The sequence below is a fragment of the Prionailurus viverrinus genome, chromosome A3, assembly GCF_022837055.1.
Source record: "Prionailurus viverrinus isolate Anna chromosome A3, UM_Priviv_1.0, whole genome shotgun sequence".
In the NCBI taxonomy this organism is placed as follows: Eukaryota; Metazoa; Chordata; class Mammalia; order Carnivora; family Felidae; genus Prionailurus; species Prionailurus viverrinus.
This window is the reverse complement of record NC_062563.1, coordinates 30,765,017-30,781,162: the sequence shown is the minus strand read 5'-3', so window position 1 is coordinate 30,781,162 and position 16,146 is coordinate 30,765,017. Positions and strand designations below refer to the sequence as shown.

Here is a 16,146-nt window from a genome sequence, read left to right as displayed (position 1 = left end):
ACCTAAACTGCTCCCAAATTCCTGACCCACAGAAACTCTGAGGATGATGAATGTTGATTACTGTTTTAAGCTACTACATTTGGGGGTTGTTTGTTACAGCAATAGGTAACTAACTACAGTCAGCAATTCTGTCTCCCCAGAGACCCCCGAGGGAGAGACCCCCAGGCAAACTCCCCATTCTACTCTGGAGCCCAGCTCCCTTGTTTCTGAAATTCAGGGCTGTGGCGGAGTAAAAAGACAAGGTGGCCCAGGCCCCACAATTTACAAGCCCACGAGACAGGCACTCCTACCTAACCAGGGATTCACACTCACCTGGAGATTTTCACAAATGACAAATCCCCAGCCCCCATGCTGGGTCATCTAAATCAGACTCTTGGGGCGGGGGCGTACAGGACAGAGTCTAGCTCTCGGTGATCCTGGGGAAGACTCGATTTCCATCTGTGGAACAGTAGTTGCCCTCATATCTGTTCTGCTTTCTCATGAGTCCTAAGCTCTCCAATCAGAAGTCTTCAGAGAGATTTAGATGTTTTCTCTCCCCCAAGATACAGCCCTGCCTGGCACTGCATTAGTCCCTGGGGAGAACACAGCAATGGATTAAAGAGAGAACGTACATGATGTGATAACAGCCGTGATGCTGAAGATGTGATAACAGCTGGGATGGTGAATGCAGGAGAACATGGGCCAGGCACCTAACGGGGGCAGGGAAAGGAGTCAGAGAGGATTTCCAGGGGAGACCTGAGAAAGGAGCTCCAGCAGCACAACGGCAAAGGCTCGGAGAGACTGCTTACAAGATCAACTCTCAACACCGCTTTTCCCTCCCTCCAGGGCTCCTCCTCCAAGCTGCTGGCCCCACGTGGCCGCATTCACCTGACCTTCCTCTGAGCTGCAGCCGCCACCACCTAAGCCACTCTGCAGGCATGATGGGCGCCCCTGAGCTTCCCCAGGTGAGTTGGCCACACACGAAAGCTTGCCCCCGTGGGGGCACCAAGGAGAAGGGGCAGGGTGGCCCCAACACCCCAGAGGGCACAAGACTCCACAGGCAGCATCCCAACCCTCCAGAGAAAGAGGCAGGATGGTCACGCTCGCGCTCAGCAAACAATACAGGCATTGCAGACCCAGCACAGTGCAGGGTGCAGAGCAGTGAGATGTCCCGGTGAGATGCCCAGGACATGGAGCAGGGGTGAGGATGGGGAGGAAGCCTTAGCTGCATCTTAAAGCAGGGGGGCATGTTCCAGGCCTAGGGTGTAGCCAGTGGGGAAGACACTGGAGATGCATGAACAAGGTACGAGAGAAAATGAGGCCCAGGGAGGGGAGGGGTGAAAACAGGGGCGGGAGGAAGCAAGGGACAGACTTTTCATTCATTCATTCATTCATTCATTCATCCGTTCAAAAATGTTTTGTCTTCACACCCATTAGGACGGCTACTATAAAAATAAATAAATAAATAAAATGGTGAGGATGTGGAAAGATTGGAACCCTTGTGTGCTGTAGGTAGAAATGTAAAACAGTGTAGTTGCCATGGAAAACTGTGTGCTGGTTCCTTTAAAAATTAAATATAAAGTTACCATGTGATCCATCAATTCCACTGCTGGGTATATATGTGAAAGAATTGAAAGCAGGGTCTTGAAGACATATTTGGACACTCATGTCCACTGAAGTATTATTGACAATAGCCAAAAGGGGGAAGCCACCCAACATCCAGGGACAGATGGGTAAACAAAATGGAGTATATGCATACAATGGAGTATTATTCAGCGCTAAAAAAAGCGGGGGGGGGGGGGGGGGGGGGGGGCGGGGGACATTCTAACACCTGCTACAGCATAGATGAACCTTGAGGACATTATGTTAAGTGAAATAAGCCAGTCACAAAAGGACAATTACCTTGGGCACCTGGGTAACTCAGTCGGTTAAGCTTCCAACTCCCACCCAAGTCACCATCTCACAGTTTATGGGTTCGAGCCCCTCTTCAGGCTCCAGGCCGATAGTGCGGAGCCTGCTTGGGATTCTCTCTCTCACTCTCTCCCTCTCTCTCTGTGCCTCCTCCACTCACACTGTCTCTCTCTCAAAAATAAATAAACCTTAAAAAAAAAAAAGGACAATTACTACATGATTCCATTTACATGAGGGACTAAGGGTGGTCAAATCCATTGACACAAGTAGGACGCCAGGGGCCAGGAAAGGGGGGAGATGGGGAGTTAGGGTTTAATGGGACTAGTTTCAGTTTTGAAACATTAAAAAAAAAACCTGGAGACAGACAGTGGTGGGGATAGTAGCACAACACTGTGAATGCACTTAATGTCACTAAACTGTGCCCTTACAAACTGGTTAAGATGGTAAATTTTAGGCGATGTCTATTTTACCCCCAAAGAAACCGTAGGAAACAACCACGGCGACAAAAGCGTTTGGTGAGTGCCAAACATTACAGCCGGCACTCAGGGTACAGCAACGACCAGAGGCCTCCGCCACCCGACCCCCCAGAGGATCTAACAGGTCAGGGTGACAAGTTCCACCAAACAAAAGAAGAGCAGGGTGAGGGGAGACGCAGCTGCTCTGCGTGGGGAGGTCAGGGAAGTCTGGCCGATAAGGTGACATTGGAGCAGAGGAAGTGACAGGCAGGAGGGGGGATCAGAGGATGAGAGTGCTCCGGTGACCTCCTGGGGATTGCTGGATGACAGGATGTGGGGGTGAGGGCGAGGGCAGGAGCAGGATGACTTGGGTGACCAGTCATGACACGGCCAATCCTGACAAGTTCCGTGTCAACTAGCTGTCGCCTCTCCCCTTCACGACAAGCCTGTGGGGAGGAAGGGTGAGAAACTGAGGCTGAAGAACTTGGTGCGGGATTCTCAGGCAGGGGGAGGGCCCAGGGGCTATCGCAGCCCGGAGCAGCAGCCCCCTGACCGGGGCTCGTGTCCCCTTGCAGAGATCCACCCATTCCTCGGAGGGACCCTTGAACTTGAAGCCTGGGAGGCGTGAGCGGGCGGCTGACAAGGTGGCTTCCCTGCGGGGCTTCTCCTCTCTCCCTGCCAGGAGCCGCAGCCTCGGGTCTGGGGTGAAGGAGGACAGCCCAGTCAGCACTTTCCACGGACTCTTTCAAAACCACTGACAAGAACCGAGGCTGTGAGACAAACTCAGCCCGGGCACAGTGCCCCCTGGCCGGCCCCTCGTGACTGCACAAAGCCCGTCTGTGCTGCGGCTCCAAGCCCAGGGAGGAGGGAGGTCTCCTGCGAGCCCATCCTCTCTCCTGAGCCACCACGGGGTCCCCACTCTGCCTAGCCCAGGACACCCCGCCCACAAAGAGGCAGCCCCGGTGGCAGGGCTGAGCTGCCCAAGGCTTGCCGAGCCCAGGCAGGGTTTGTGGGGCCGTGAAATGCTTAGCACTGATTCCATACCCCTCCGCTGTAAACTCTTTTCCGGCAAGGCCCCCTCTCTTATGGCCTCCCCGTTCACCACAGCTTATCACAGGCGAAGGTGGCACACATACCATCACAAAAGGGAAAAAGGAAAACATCCTCGAGAAACCCAGCCACCAGACACACTCCGTAGCAAACTTCTCTTTACTGAGCCCTTGGTGTGCCAGGCCCCGTGCTGGGGACTTTCCATTCACTGAATCATTTAATCCTACACGCTGCTGCCCATTTTACAGATGAGGAAACAGGCTCTCAAAGGTTCCCAGATGGGACGAAGGCCACCCAGAGAGAGAGAGAGGGGCAGAGCAGGGCTTGATGACACTGAGCTCATCTCTTTCTGCCCACTGCCTGCTGGGTTCTCAGGCTCCCACTCAGCCTCCCAGGACAGCGGGCCCGAGGGCTGCCCTCAGCTTGGCACTCCCATCTCACCCTCCCCACAGGCTGACACTGAACACATTGTGCCAGGCACTCGGGGCTGGCAGGAGGCATCCCCAAGCCTGGCGGCTCAGCCCAGCTGCCCTGCCAAAACCTAGGCTGCCACTGGGAGGCCACCTGCCTCCAGGCCAAGGTGTTGGTGGGGTATGCTGCGGCCACCCTAGCCTCTCTACCCAGTGAGGCTTGGCCTAAGGCTTGCCAGGCACTACGCTAAGCCGGCCACAGCCCTTTGCCCTTGGTTTTGTCTTCCATAAACACCTGGCCCTGTCCAGGAATGGTGTTCTAATTGCTTTTGCCTACACGATAGAAAAGTCTAAGAGCAACTAACTCGTACTTCCCTCTAGACATTCCCCTCCCGGTAACTTCAGAATGGTTTCACTGTGCTCTTCTAACGAGTCCTAACACAGGATCGCCCAATAAAGGGCTCTCCATAAAGTTCAAGCCTGAAGCAGGACCCCCACCCTCACCCCCGCCCCCGCCCCAGCAAGAGCTGGAACCGGGTCTGAAAAGCCAGTGGTGTTCATTTCAAAATGCACACGTGGGCCCTGAGCCCATGATTTAATCCATAAAACACCTACAGAGTTAAGACGCTGGGCTTGGACAATAAACATATTCTTCAAGTCCTTTTGTTGAGTTCAAAGACAGACTTAATAACTCACCAGCTTTTGAAATCGAGAAATGTCTGTTCTTATAATTCTGTCATCATTATCACTATTTTTTGCTGAGCACATGTGAAATACAGAACACAGTGCTGAGCACTTCACGTAGAATATATCAGTTAATCCTCACACCAACGTGTCCATCCCACAGAGGAGGAAACTGAGGTTCCGAGAGTTTCCATAACCTGCCATCCAACATAATGCGCTCCAAAAATCACTTAGTAAGATATTAATGCTCAGGCTTTACGTTTTAAAACCAAGAGATGAGTCGATTTCATTGTCTTTTCCTGAGATAAATTTTCAGATTAACTCAAAAGTTTTGCATCAATTGTGTATGATTTTTTTGATTTTCTAAAATAAAGAAGATCAAAAGTCATCCGTGTATTTAACATTTAAAAGCCTCGTTTAAAGGGGCGCCTGGGTGGCTCAGTTGGTTGAGCAGACTTCGGCTCAGGCCTCGATCATGCAGTTTGTGAGTTCAAGCCCCGCATCGGGCTCTGTGCCGACAGCTCAGAGCCTGGAGCCCGCTTCCCGCTTCAGATCCTGTGTCTCCCTCGCTCTCTTCCCCTCCCCCACTCATGCTTTGTCTCTCTCTCTCTCTCTCTCTCTCTTTCAAAAATAAAAATAAAATATTTAAAAGCTTTGTTTAAAAATCTTTCCCAAGGATGTTTGCCCATTGGTGATCCTAAGTGTCTCCTGTCCGAATCATCTTTTTTTTTTTTAAGTTTATTTACTTTGGGTGGGGGAAAGGGGAGGGGTAGAGAGAGGGAGAGAGAGAATCCCAAGCAGGCTCCACACTATCAGCACAGAGCCAGACTGAGGGCTCGATCTCACAAACCATGGGATCATGACCTGAGTTGAAATCAAGAGACAGCCACTTAACCAGCTGAGCCACCCAGGTGCCCCACAAGTCACCCTAAAATCTAGCTGACCTGAAGTCTCATCATTTTTGGCCAGTCCAAAAGAAGGACCCACCAGCCTCTCCTCCCTGGGGTCTAGAGTTTGGAGGGCTGGGCTGGCTTGGAGGAGAACTGGCAGTGGGTAGAGAGGCATGGTTGAAGGTCTGGGGACAGGCCCTGTGGGGGCTGTGAGGTAAAGAAAGAACATCACACCAGATGTCCTAGAACCTTGGCTTTGAGACCCAGTCATGCCATTCAGCACTGCCAGTATCTCCATGCTCCAAATGGGGCAACAGCTCATGCCTGGTGCAGCCATGTGGAGAGGACAGGAATTATGGGTCTGCCAGGGCCTGGCACAAAGTTGGCAGAGGGTGGCTACGTTCTTTCTTCTGTTTCCTAATAACTTATAAATCATTTCCAAGTGCTTCTTCTCCTGGTCTTAAATCACACCTTCCTTAACATTCTCCCCCAAGAAGCAACTAGAAGATAAAGGAATGTGGACCGAGGAGGGTGGGGGAGATGGGGGGGCGGGGGTCTTCCCCTCCCCCGCAGCCAGGCCACCCTGCTCTGGCTGAACCTGAATGCTTTTCTTCAGCTTCTGTCCCTCTCAGCCTCTGATGTAGAGAGAGCAGGAAAAACCCTTGTGCCTGCCTGTTTGAGGAAGAAAGAGATGGGGCACCGAAGGACAAGGGCCTGGAGCTGGGCTCAGCAAGAAGGCGCAGGAAGCATCGTCTGCCAGGGCCTCCCTGAGCGCTTCATCACTGCATCAGCCTGTCCGCCCCAGCGCGCCATTACAGCAACTTCTCCTGGGTCACCTTGTGAGCGGCCACACCCCATCTCCTCCGCCTGAGCTACTGAACAAAGAATCCTCACACCAGGGAGGAAATGAGGTTTGGCAAGGGGCAGGGCAGGGTAGCCTCAGTGACGGTCCCCACCGGCCACCAGGGAGGGGAGAGGGAGCGGAAGGGCACAGGGGACCCTCCCCTTCCCCCTTCGGCATGTGCAACACCCCTTCCAGGAAGGTGACATGGTGAGATTCTTAACCTTTTGGAAAAGTGACTCAGAGCTCTGAGAATCTGAGGATAAGGGTCAAAGGGTCAAAGGTCTATAAGGGTCACATAAGCAACCCAGCCCTCCCTGTGCTTTGGGCCAAGAAGGGGCACAGCTATTCTGTGAGGAAACTCAATATGTGCGTTTGAAGGGGGTCCCGCACCGCCACCCCACCATCACTGCACACCCATGCCATATTTCGCACTGAATCATTGTTTTGTTTTTTTTTAATTTATGTTTTATATTTGAGAGAGAGAGACAGAGAGCGAGTCGGGGAGGGGCAGAGAGACAGAGAGAGAATCCAAAGCAGGCTCCAGGCTCCGAGCTGTCAGCACAGAGCCCAACGCGGGGCTCGAACTCACAAACAGCGAGATCATGACCTGAGCCTAAGTTGGACGCTCAACCGACTGAGCCACCCAGACGCCCCTGAATCACTGCTCTGATCCAACCACTGCCCTGCTCAAAGACTCTGATGGCCCAGGAGGCAGGTCCCTGACACCTTCCCCCTGCCCTCAGGGCCCCTGTCTCCCACATGCACCCTCTGGGTCTTCTGACTCCCACACCCAGAGGAGGGCCTGTGAAATCTCATTAGGTCAAAATCTCCCCACCCTGCCAGCCACTCCTCCAGGAAGCAGGTCCTTGCTACCCTCTACAGATTACTCCTCCAGTCTAATCAGGACCCCACCCTAAGCCCCACCAGGCTCTCTAGTGGCCTTTGTGCCTGTTCATGTCCCCAGCAACTGTCCCCTTCCCTGGGTCCCTCCTGGAGACACTGCCTACAGCCATGTCAATCACACAAAGAGCAGCCAACCAGTATTTGCGTGTCACAATGGCCCTACAAGGGAGGTAAGGTCATCCCCATGGTCCAAATGAAGACACTGAGGCACAGAGCAGTTTGACTTCTTGCCCAGAGATCACAAACCCCCTCTCCAAGGTGAAAGGCTGGGAGACCTTAGGCAAGGAGATGGCAGGGGAAGGGGAGGGGAATGGTCCTCCCAGAATCAAACAGACCCCAGCCTGGCGACCGCTGTGTCCTAGGCACCACACACGTCCGCCCAGGTCCCTTCCTCGACCACCCAGTGAAGTGAAGCAGAGCTGTTGCTGCAAGAACCCAGGGCTGACTCTGGGCCCATGTTGCCTTCAGACCAATCCTCCCTCTGCAGTGCCCTTGTCTTCCACTGACTGTCCAAATAGTATCCATCCCCCAAGCCCACTTCCCCCAGGGAGCTACCCATCCATCCTTCTGGGCCCACCCATCTTTCCACATCTTTCCACATCAGCTCTTGCCCACCAGGTGTTTTCCTGGTGAGTGGAACATATTATTAGGACACCTTCTCCCCCCAAAATTTTCATGGTCAAATCAGTTTAGAAAACACTAAAAGGTTTCTTTTTCTGCAGGACTTGTCAGAACCTTTAATTCTCCTAAATGCATTCTGAATCTCCCATAGGCTGATGGAATGAATTTGACAGTTTCTACCCTTATCTGTCCCCAAACCCTTGAGGTTTCTCAGAATAGTCTTTGTGAAATGCTGCCCCTTCCCACCTTTCAGAACAGCCTGGCACAGTAGAGGGCACACGGGCAGGGATCATGGCGGGGGGAGGGGGAAGTGTATCCTTTTAGGACATCGACGGGACATTTGGGGAACTCAGACTGAGAGCCCCTCAGTCTCTCCTTTCCACCCTCCCCCGGATGAGGTGACTGTCTACTCCTGCCAGCATCTGGAGGGACCTCACCTGACTGGGGCCCTCAGATACCACCCCCCACCCCAACCCCACCAGGCTATGTAGGGCCCAGAGAGCAAGGGGCCTCGGAAAATCCCTAAAGCAGGCTGGACAGTTCTTCTGGGCAAATTACTTAATCTACTCCATCATCACTATTGAGTTTTAATATTAAACCAAAATTAAAATGCATTAAGCTGCCATTCTGAGAAGATGCGGTTCCCCACTCAGCAAACCCTGTCACCCTCCCCCCTGCTCCCCAGAGAGGGGACCAAGTCCTTCAGTTAACAGAAAACTAGGGCCTCAGAGGGTAGCAGACACTTGCCTGTAGTGGCCCAGTCAGGGGCAGTGCAGAGAGAAGCATCCAGGCCTCCTCACGTCCAGGTATGCGGGGAGGTGGCCCAAGTGGGATAAGACCCCAACAGTGGCTCACGTAACCATCGGTGGCCTCTACAAAGACTCACACAGGCCAGGGAAAGGGATGCTGTACACACAGGGGGTGACAGCTTAGTAGCTGGGGTGACTTTGGGCACTTTTAGGAGAAGATGGCATGTCTGGGGCTGGAGTCAGCTGTCTCCCCAGTCTCCTCGGCCCCACCCTGGCTGCAGGAAGAGTGCTCACCCCAGATTGGCTACCCACAGGGCCGGGCTCAGCTGTGGGCAAAGATAAGATGCCCTGTATCCCGGCTGTGTGTCACCCTGACTTGGGGCAGTCGCCTAAGACACTTTTCATGGTCTTGAGAGTTCCTCACAGTCAGGCGCTCTGAAAATCAAAGGTCTCAGACCTTTGTCACTGGTCTGAGACCCAGACTCCCAGAGCCCCTTCACCCAGCCCCACCTCCCAGCAGAGTGGCCCCTGCATCCCACACCCTCTACATACTCCCCTCACCTCCCACAACACAGTCCACAGGAGCCAGCATGGTCCCCTTTACCTCTTCTAGATCCCACCTGACCTGCACCTGTCCCTGTACCTACCTGCTTCGGCCCCCGAGTCCCCAGTCTCAACCCTCACTACACAGAGATGGCCCATGGACCAGGTCTGCACCACCCAGGAGCGTGTGGGAGATGCAGAGTCCCAGGCCCTGGCCCAGACCTACTGAATTAGAGCCTACATTTTAACGAGATGCCCATGTGATCCATGTCTATGTTAGAGTTTGAGAAGCACTTTTATAGACCACTGGTCTAATCAAGTCATTGCACCCGAGGCCTATAACCTTCAATGGCTCCCCAGGGCCTAGTGAATCAGGTCTAGACTCAGCAGCTTGGCAGTTAAGACCTTCCCTGACCTGGCTTCAACCCAGTACTCCAAGCATGGGCTCCCCCTGCCCCTTGGGAATGTCATCCCCTCGTCTGTTGGCTAACGCTGCCCAGGACTTGGGGACCCTCTACAAGCACTGCCTCCTCCAGGAAGCTGGTCTGAACAGTACCTCATTATATCACATCTGGAGTGGCTCACTCATTTCCTGCAGAGGAGAGCTCTTGTCCTGTGTAGCCAGTGGCTCCGTGCACCAGGCTGGGGCACAGGGTGCTGACCACAGGTAAGAGGGTCCAGCACCCAGCTGGAATGTCCACCCTCAGCTCCAGCCTGACAGCGTCAGGCTGAGCCCCAGCTTTCATATCAACTCAGTGGATGAGTCTCCCTGCCAAAGAAGGGGCACTCCCGAGACCCATGGGCCTGCTGAACTTCTAGCAGCCATGTGCTTACCCTGTGCCGCAGTTTCCCAAAATGAAAAGAATGCCACCAACTCTGCCTCCTTCTCTCCCTGGGGGACTGGAAGGATCTGCTGAGATAGATGAGCAGATTCCTTAAACTGTGGGGCTCAGAATTTGGAGCCAAGAAACTCCATCCCTGTATGGTCAGCAACCCTTGTTTGGCCGGCCAGCCAGACCCTGGGGAAGCCAAGTGACCTGCCCAGAGGCGTTCTCATGACCAAACAGGAAAGCCTCGAAGGACAGGGCTGCCACACCCACCGCCCGCCTCCCTCCTTCCTGGCCCAGTTCCTCGGGGCTGGCACCTCATGGGAAGTCCTCACTCCTTTATGCTGGGTGTGCAAGAAGCCACTCAAGCATGCAACCTCAGGAGTTGCCAACTTCTGCAACCTCTAGGGAGCAAAGAAAAAGTCTCGCCAATCCCATTTTACAGACAGACAAAAAGAGGTAAGGACAAGACCGACAGTGATGTGGATTAAGCTGAATTCGAGTCCCATTTCTCCGGTCCCCCAGCTCTGCTCCCACATTCAGCCCAGCCCTACTCAAACCTCCACGCACACTCCCCAAGGCCAAGTCCAAAGCTCCACCTCACAACATCGTAAAGTAATCCAAAACAGGCGGTTTATCTGCAGAGCCCCTCCTGACCTCGTGAGCTCTCCAGAGGCACATGAAGAGGGGAAAGGGCCATGCTAAACCCAGAGGGGTGACCTTCTAATGGCATCCCGAGCAGAGAGCTGCTTTTGCACCAGAAGTACTTGACCTCCCCAGCACCCCAAAACCACAACACGCATGACGCCTAACTACTTGGCCTGGGCCTGGAGCCCTTTCTAGAAGAAAAAAAAGGGGGCATGAAGCAGAGGACCTCAGCTGCCCACTCTGAGTGAGGACCCCTTCTACCTTCAGAGTATGGCTTCTTTCCTACCTCCCCAGCCTCCAAGGCCAGGCACCTCTGGGAGTCAGGCAAAAGCACTTGTTAGTTAAGAAGACTTCAGCTGGTGTGGATGTGAGTGGCAGGGGAGAACTGTCACAGTGGAGTGGTTTACAGCACAGATTCTGGAGCCAGGCTGCCTGGGTTCAAATCCTCACTCTGTCACTACTGAGTTATGGGACTGTGCCTCAGTCTTCCCATCTGTAAAATGGGCATGAGACCTACATTCTAGAGCTGTTAAGAAGAGTAAAGGAGTTAATATTTGCAAGGTCTTTAGGCCATTGTGTGGCACCCAGTGAGTATACCAGGTCCCTGGCCCAGCCTCTTGGCCTCTGCTTGATTTTTCCCACCCAGGATATTCTCCTTGCTCCCACCTATTCCAGCTCAAGACGTTCCGTAGGCATGTCAGCCTGACCTTAGATCTGAACCCTTAGCCCCTATTCCATTGTTCCCCTCACAGTGTCCCTTGGCCTTCTATTCAGGTCTCTCCCAGATCTGAGGTCCTCTAGCTCTTAGCTCTCCATTCTGAGATCACCAGCCACACAATTTAATTCTCGGCTGGCTCCTTTGTGCAAAGAAGAGAGCTGTGGGTGGAGAGACAAGGGTCTATAGAAAGATGCTCAGCTCCAGCTTCTTCTTCCAACTCCTGTCCTCCAGGGCTGGGCACCCAGCAGGCACCCAAGGGATAGGCCTGAAATAAATCTCTGTCCGCCCAGATCACCCCCATCTCCTGACTTAGAGAAAACACACACACACACACACACACACACACACACACACACACACACAGCCCTCTGTGGACCCAGCCTGGATTTCAACCAAAGAGAGCAAAGGAAATCATTTATGCCCAACCCACCACAACCCACACCAACTCTACACCCCCCAGACCTGTCCAATCTTCCCTAAGCAGACAGGCCTGCTTTTAAGCCTCCTGTACCCTCCCCATGTCCCTTCTTCACATCCCACTGGCCCTCTCCAATTTTTACAGCAGTTTATACAACTGCTTTTGTGGAAAGAACACAAAAATCCTTGGGGTCACTGCTTCTGCACTGACCGCAATACGCACGTCTTTCTCCCTAACCCAGCCCTGACCTTTCCACCTGGCTCAAGATTTCCTGAGAGTCAGCCAGGGACTGTGTTGGATGCTCTAGAGACAGCAATGGGCCATTCAGTCAAGGTCCGGCACTTGAGAAGCCGGACAAAGTAAACAGATAACTGCAACAAATAGTATGGACTGTGATAAATATAATTAAGAAAGGAAAGAAACCAGGTGCTATGACAAATTACAGGGGAGTGGGGAGGGGGCCTCTACCAAGACTGGGAAGGCACATTTAAGTTGAGACCTGACAATGAGAAGGAGCAGAGCCAGCCCAATAGAAAACCCTGGACGAACATTCCAGGCAGAGGAAACTACACAAGCAAAGGCCCAGAGAAGGAAAAAGTTTAGGGTGTTCAAGGAGCAGAAGTGATTCAGATGCGGCGATCAGGAAGAACGCAAAGGGGACAATGGTCAGGATAAGGGTGGAGGAGGTCAGCAGTGGCCAGATCATGGAGGGTCTGATCTTTCAAATTTTATTCCAATGGCAGTAGGGAGCTATCAAGGGTTTTAAAGGAATGTGATTATGTAATCACTATTTTTCTAAATCATTCTTGCTGTTCTGTTAAAATAGATTTGAGGTGGGCAAGTGGGAATTTGGGGGAAAGCAGGTAGCAGCTACTACAGCACCTGGGCAAGACCCAAAAGGTGGCTTGGCCTGGGGCAATGGCCTGGGGCCATAGCAGTGAAGTCAGAGCATGAAGAACAAGCCTGAGATAGATTTTGCAGCAAGAGTCAAAAGGACTTGCTGTTGCACTGGATGTGGGGAGGGGGGCAAAGGGAGGAGCTGGTACCATCTGGCCCTGCCTTTAAAGGTAGGTGGGTTATGGGCTACTTAGAGAAGGCCCAGGAAGGTCACATTTGGGGAGTGCAGCCAGGGTTCTGTGTCATCCATATGAAGTTTGCATACCTATGAGACATCCAGGATACCCTAAACCATCAGATGGGTGGCTAGCTAGAGAAGCTGCGGCTGGTGACAAAATCCGCTACTTAAAATCATAAGAGAAGTGATGTACATTTAAGATCAGTGTGTTTGTAAAGTAATGCTTGATTTGAAAAATCAGAAGAAAGAATGAGGGCTTGGAGGATAGGTAAACAGTGGGGAGTCAGGAGAGCGGAGGGGCTGAGGACAGAGCCCTGGGATCCCCCAACCTTTAGAGCTGAATGAAGGAGTTGTCGCCAAAGACAACTAAGGAAGGGCTAGCCAGGGAGAGAGGAAGAAAACCAGAAGTCAAGAGAGGATACTAACTCTAGAAAGAGAGATCAACAAGACCAAGGTGTGTGTGTGGTGGGGGGGGGGGGGGGGGAGGGGGGAGGTCGTCAAGGAAGACCTGCTTGCAGGGGCGTGGGAATCACTGGAGACCTTGACTGGGGCAGTTTGCAGTGAAGTGGTAGGACCAAGCCGGGTCAGGTGAGCTGAAGGACCCGAGGGATGTGCTCCAGAGGAGCAAGTGCAGACAGCTCTTTGCAGAAGTTCTGCTGTGAAAAGAAGTAAAGAAGTAGATCTGTAGCTGAGGGGGAATGAAGGATGAAGGAAAAAATAAAACAAACACAAAAAAGGAGCGATAAGTGAGGGGTGGAGGGTATTAAGGCATGTTCTTATCCTGTTGGGAATCGGGGGATAGGAAGCCACTTCTAACCCTGGAAAGAGGGGAAGTAATCGGAGTGTGGGACAGGGAGCAGACCACCTTGGAGCCAAGTGGAGGCATGGGCGTGTGGCGGGAACTGGAATGCTTTCTCCCTGCCCCCCCCCCCACACACACACACACAAGAGGGAAGGGGGGCAAACGTGAGGCCTTCACTGCCCACACTTTCCGATGCACGCCTACTCAACCCTGCATTCGTGCCCACTCCAACGACCCCTGGGGCTTGTTCCAAACACCAAGTTGCCCCCCACGGACTGGCACGGATGTGTCACCACCAGCAGGTTCTGCAAACAACCTGTGGGCACATCTTACCATTCGTGCCAGCCACTGCACTTATCGCGTCGAGGCTCTGGCCCCTTCCTAGCGCTAGCTCAGAGGGGGTCCACCGGCCCTTCACCTGCCCAACCCCCAAGGCAGTGGCCTCCCTCAGTCCCTCCCCCAAAGTGAGCACTCAACACACCCTACCCCTTTCCCAGCCTGGCTCCCTATTTGGCCCTCTGGAGAGAGCGGCTCCCCGCCCCCGAGACCACCCGGACAGCCGGAGGGAGGGCGGCCCAGCCTCTCCCCGAGTCCCGGTCGTCGCCCCGGCGCCTTCTCTTCTGTCCCCAGCGCCCACCCCCCGGACCGCCCGAGTCGCCGCGGGGCGCCCGCGCCAGGCTTTGTCTGCGCCCACCGAGCGCGCCCGCCGGGCGCCCGGGGCTCTCCCCTGCTGCACGGAGCTCGGGGAGGGTCCGGCCTGCCCTCCACCCCCGCGCGCTGGCCTGGCCAGCGCAGCCCCCGCCCCGGGATCACCGCCCCGGGCCGGACCACCGCTTCCCCCGGCGCGAGCGAGGGGGCGCGGCGCCCACCGCTGTCCGCGAGCCTCCGGCACCGCCGCGCACCCCAGCCCTCCCGCGCGAGCGCCGCTCTGGCCGCCGGAGCCCCGGACCGCCGGAGCCTTCGGGGCCGTTCGGAGCCCCTCACCTTCCCGCGGCGGCCGCAGCCCCTGCGGGCGTGAACGAGGGCCGGGGGCTCGGGACGGGGGGGAGGGGGAGCAGGGGGACTGGGGGGCGGACGCGCGGTACCTTTCCCTGCTGAGCCGGGGAAGTGAGTCTGTGGCGAGCGGCGCTCCAGCCTCGGCCTCCTCCTCCTCCTCCCCTCTTCTTCCAGCCGTCTGGCTTCCTCCTCCAGCCGCCGCCGGGACCGTAGGGGCCCGAGCCAGCCGCCGCGGCCTGCGTGGGGCCCCGCTCCGCCTCGCGTCCCCGGCCCACCCCGCCAGGTCCGCCGGGGCCCGGCCCCCTGCTCCGCCTCGGGGCGGGGACGCGCGAAGCTCCTCCCCGAGCCCGGCCCCCAGGGAGCCGGGAGGCGGGGGCCGCGGGGGCCGCGGGGGCCGCGGGGGCCGCGGGCCCCCTGGAGGAGGGGCGGGGGCCCGCCCCCGAAGCCCCCGGCGCCCCTGGCCCAACGCTTCGTCTCTAGCTGGGCGCCAAACGTACTCACTTATCCCCAAAAGGAGAGTAACCGGCCCAGCCCTGCCGGCCCGATGCTGGGCGTAACTCGGGTCCAGGCTGCCTGCCAGGCGACCAGCAGAGCCAGGACGCGGGCCTCAGTTTACCCGCAGAGTTGGAGGGAAGGGGCGCCCCTCTCCTCCCGGAGCTGCCTTCACTCCCACAGACCCTTCGCTGGATCTTAGTTGGGGTCAGTGGGTTCGTCCCCAAGGGCCGCCTCATTTTCTCCCCAACACCCGTTGCCTCCCCGGCCACCGCCACCGCCACCACCCTCTACCCCGCCTCTGAGACCTCCGCGCCTCAGTCTCCAATCCTAGACAGTAGGGGGTTGGCGCAGGGCGCACTCACACCGCCACAGCCTGTCACTTCGCAGCCCATTACGTGGAAATAGCCTCTGTAAGAAAATAGCCTTCGCTGGGACGCGCTGCCTCATCCTTGGTTTAATAAAAAAAAATTAAAAAAAATTAAAAAAAAAAAAAACCGAAGCAAATAGGTGTGAAACCGAAGCAAATAGGTGTGAGGGTCACTTTTTCTTTTCCTTTTTTAAAAAAATCATAGTTATTTGGAAATTACTTGTTTATTCGCCATTTGAGATTCTGCAAGCACTGCTCTGGTCCTTTGTAGAGTTTTCATTTGTGCCCGTTTATGGAGAAGGTCACTTGGTCTCTGACCATTTCATTCTGTGAACATCTCCAGGGCCTCCTGGAGCTGATAGAGACGCAGTCCAAGGTGGGGGGAAGCCTTGGATAGAAGCCAGGCCCCTGCCCTGAACTGTCTTTCAGGGTGAGGAGGGTGCCACATCTAACCTACACCTCACAGCCAGTCCCAGTGCAGAGCATAGGTCCGCATGAGTGGAGGCCAGGAGAGCAGAGGTGACCCTACAGAAATGGGGTTTGATGCTCCCCTGCAAAAGGACCCACTAAGCGTACTGGTTAAGAGGCAAGGACATGGTGCATTTGAGGTGAAGTTTCTTCTCAGTAGAAAAGTCCTGGTCATTGCCCACGCTAGTCCCTTCACCCAGAAAGCCTTTCTGCCCCAAACCCCTGTATCCCCTTCGAGTTTAATGTCACCTTCCTCAGTGAATCCTTCCCTGTCACCAAGGAAGCAGAATGCT

The 16,146-nt window shown here is 54.8% G+C and overlaps 1 protein-coding gene across 8 annotated transcripts in view; it reads right to left on the bottom strand.

The window, feature by feature from the left end:
• The window catches only part of SMOX (spermine oxidase), a 50,561-nt gene extending 35,745 nt beyond the window's left edge, over nt 1–14,816 (bottom strand). For 2 of the 8 annotated variants that reach the window (XM_047853848.1, XM_047853847.1), the window contains exon 1: nt 14,613–14,815. The gene's annotated coding sequence lies outside the window, so the exon portion shown is untranslated. Of the gene's footprint in view, nt 1–8,494; nt 8,732–14,612 lie in introns of those variants that run through there. The other 6 variants (XM_047853844.1, XM_047853846.1, XM_047853849.1 and 3 more) reach the window with 4 other exon arrangements.
• Between the last annotated feature and the right edge of the window lie 1,330 nt (nt 14,817–16,146).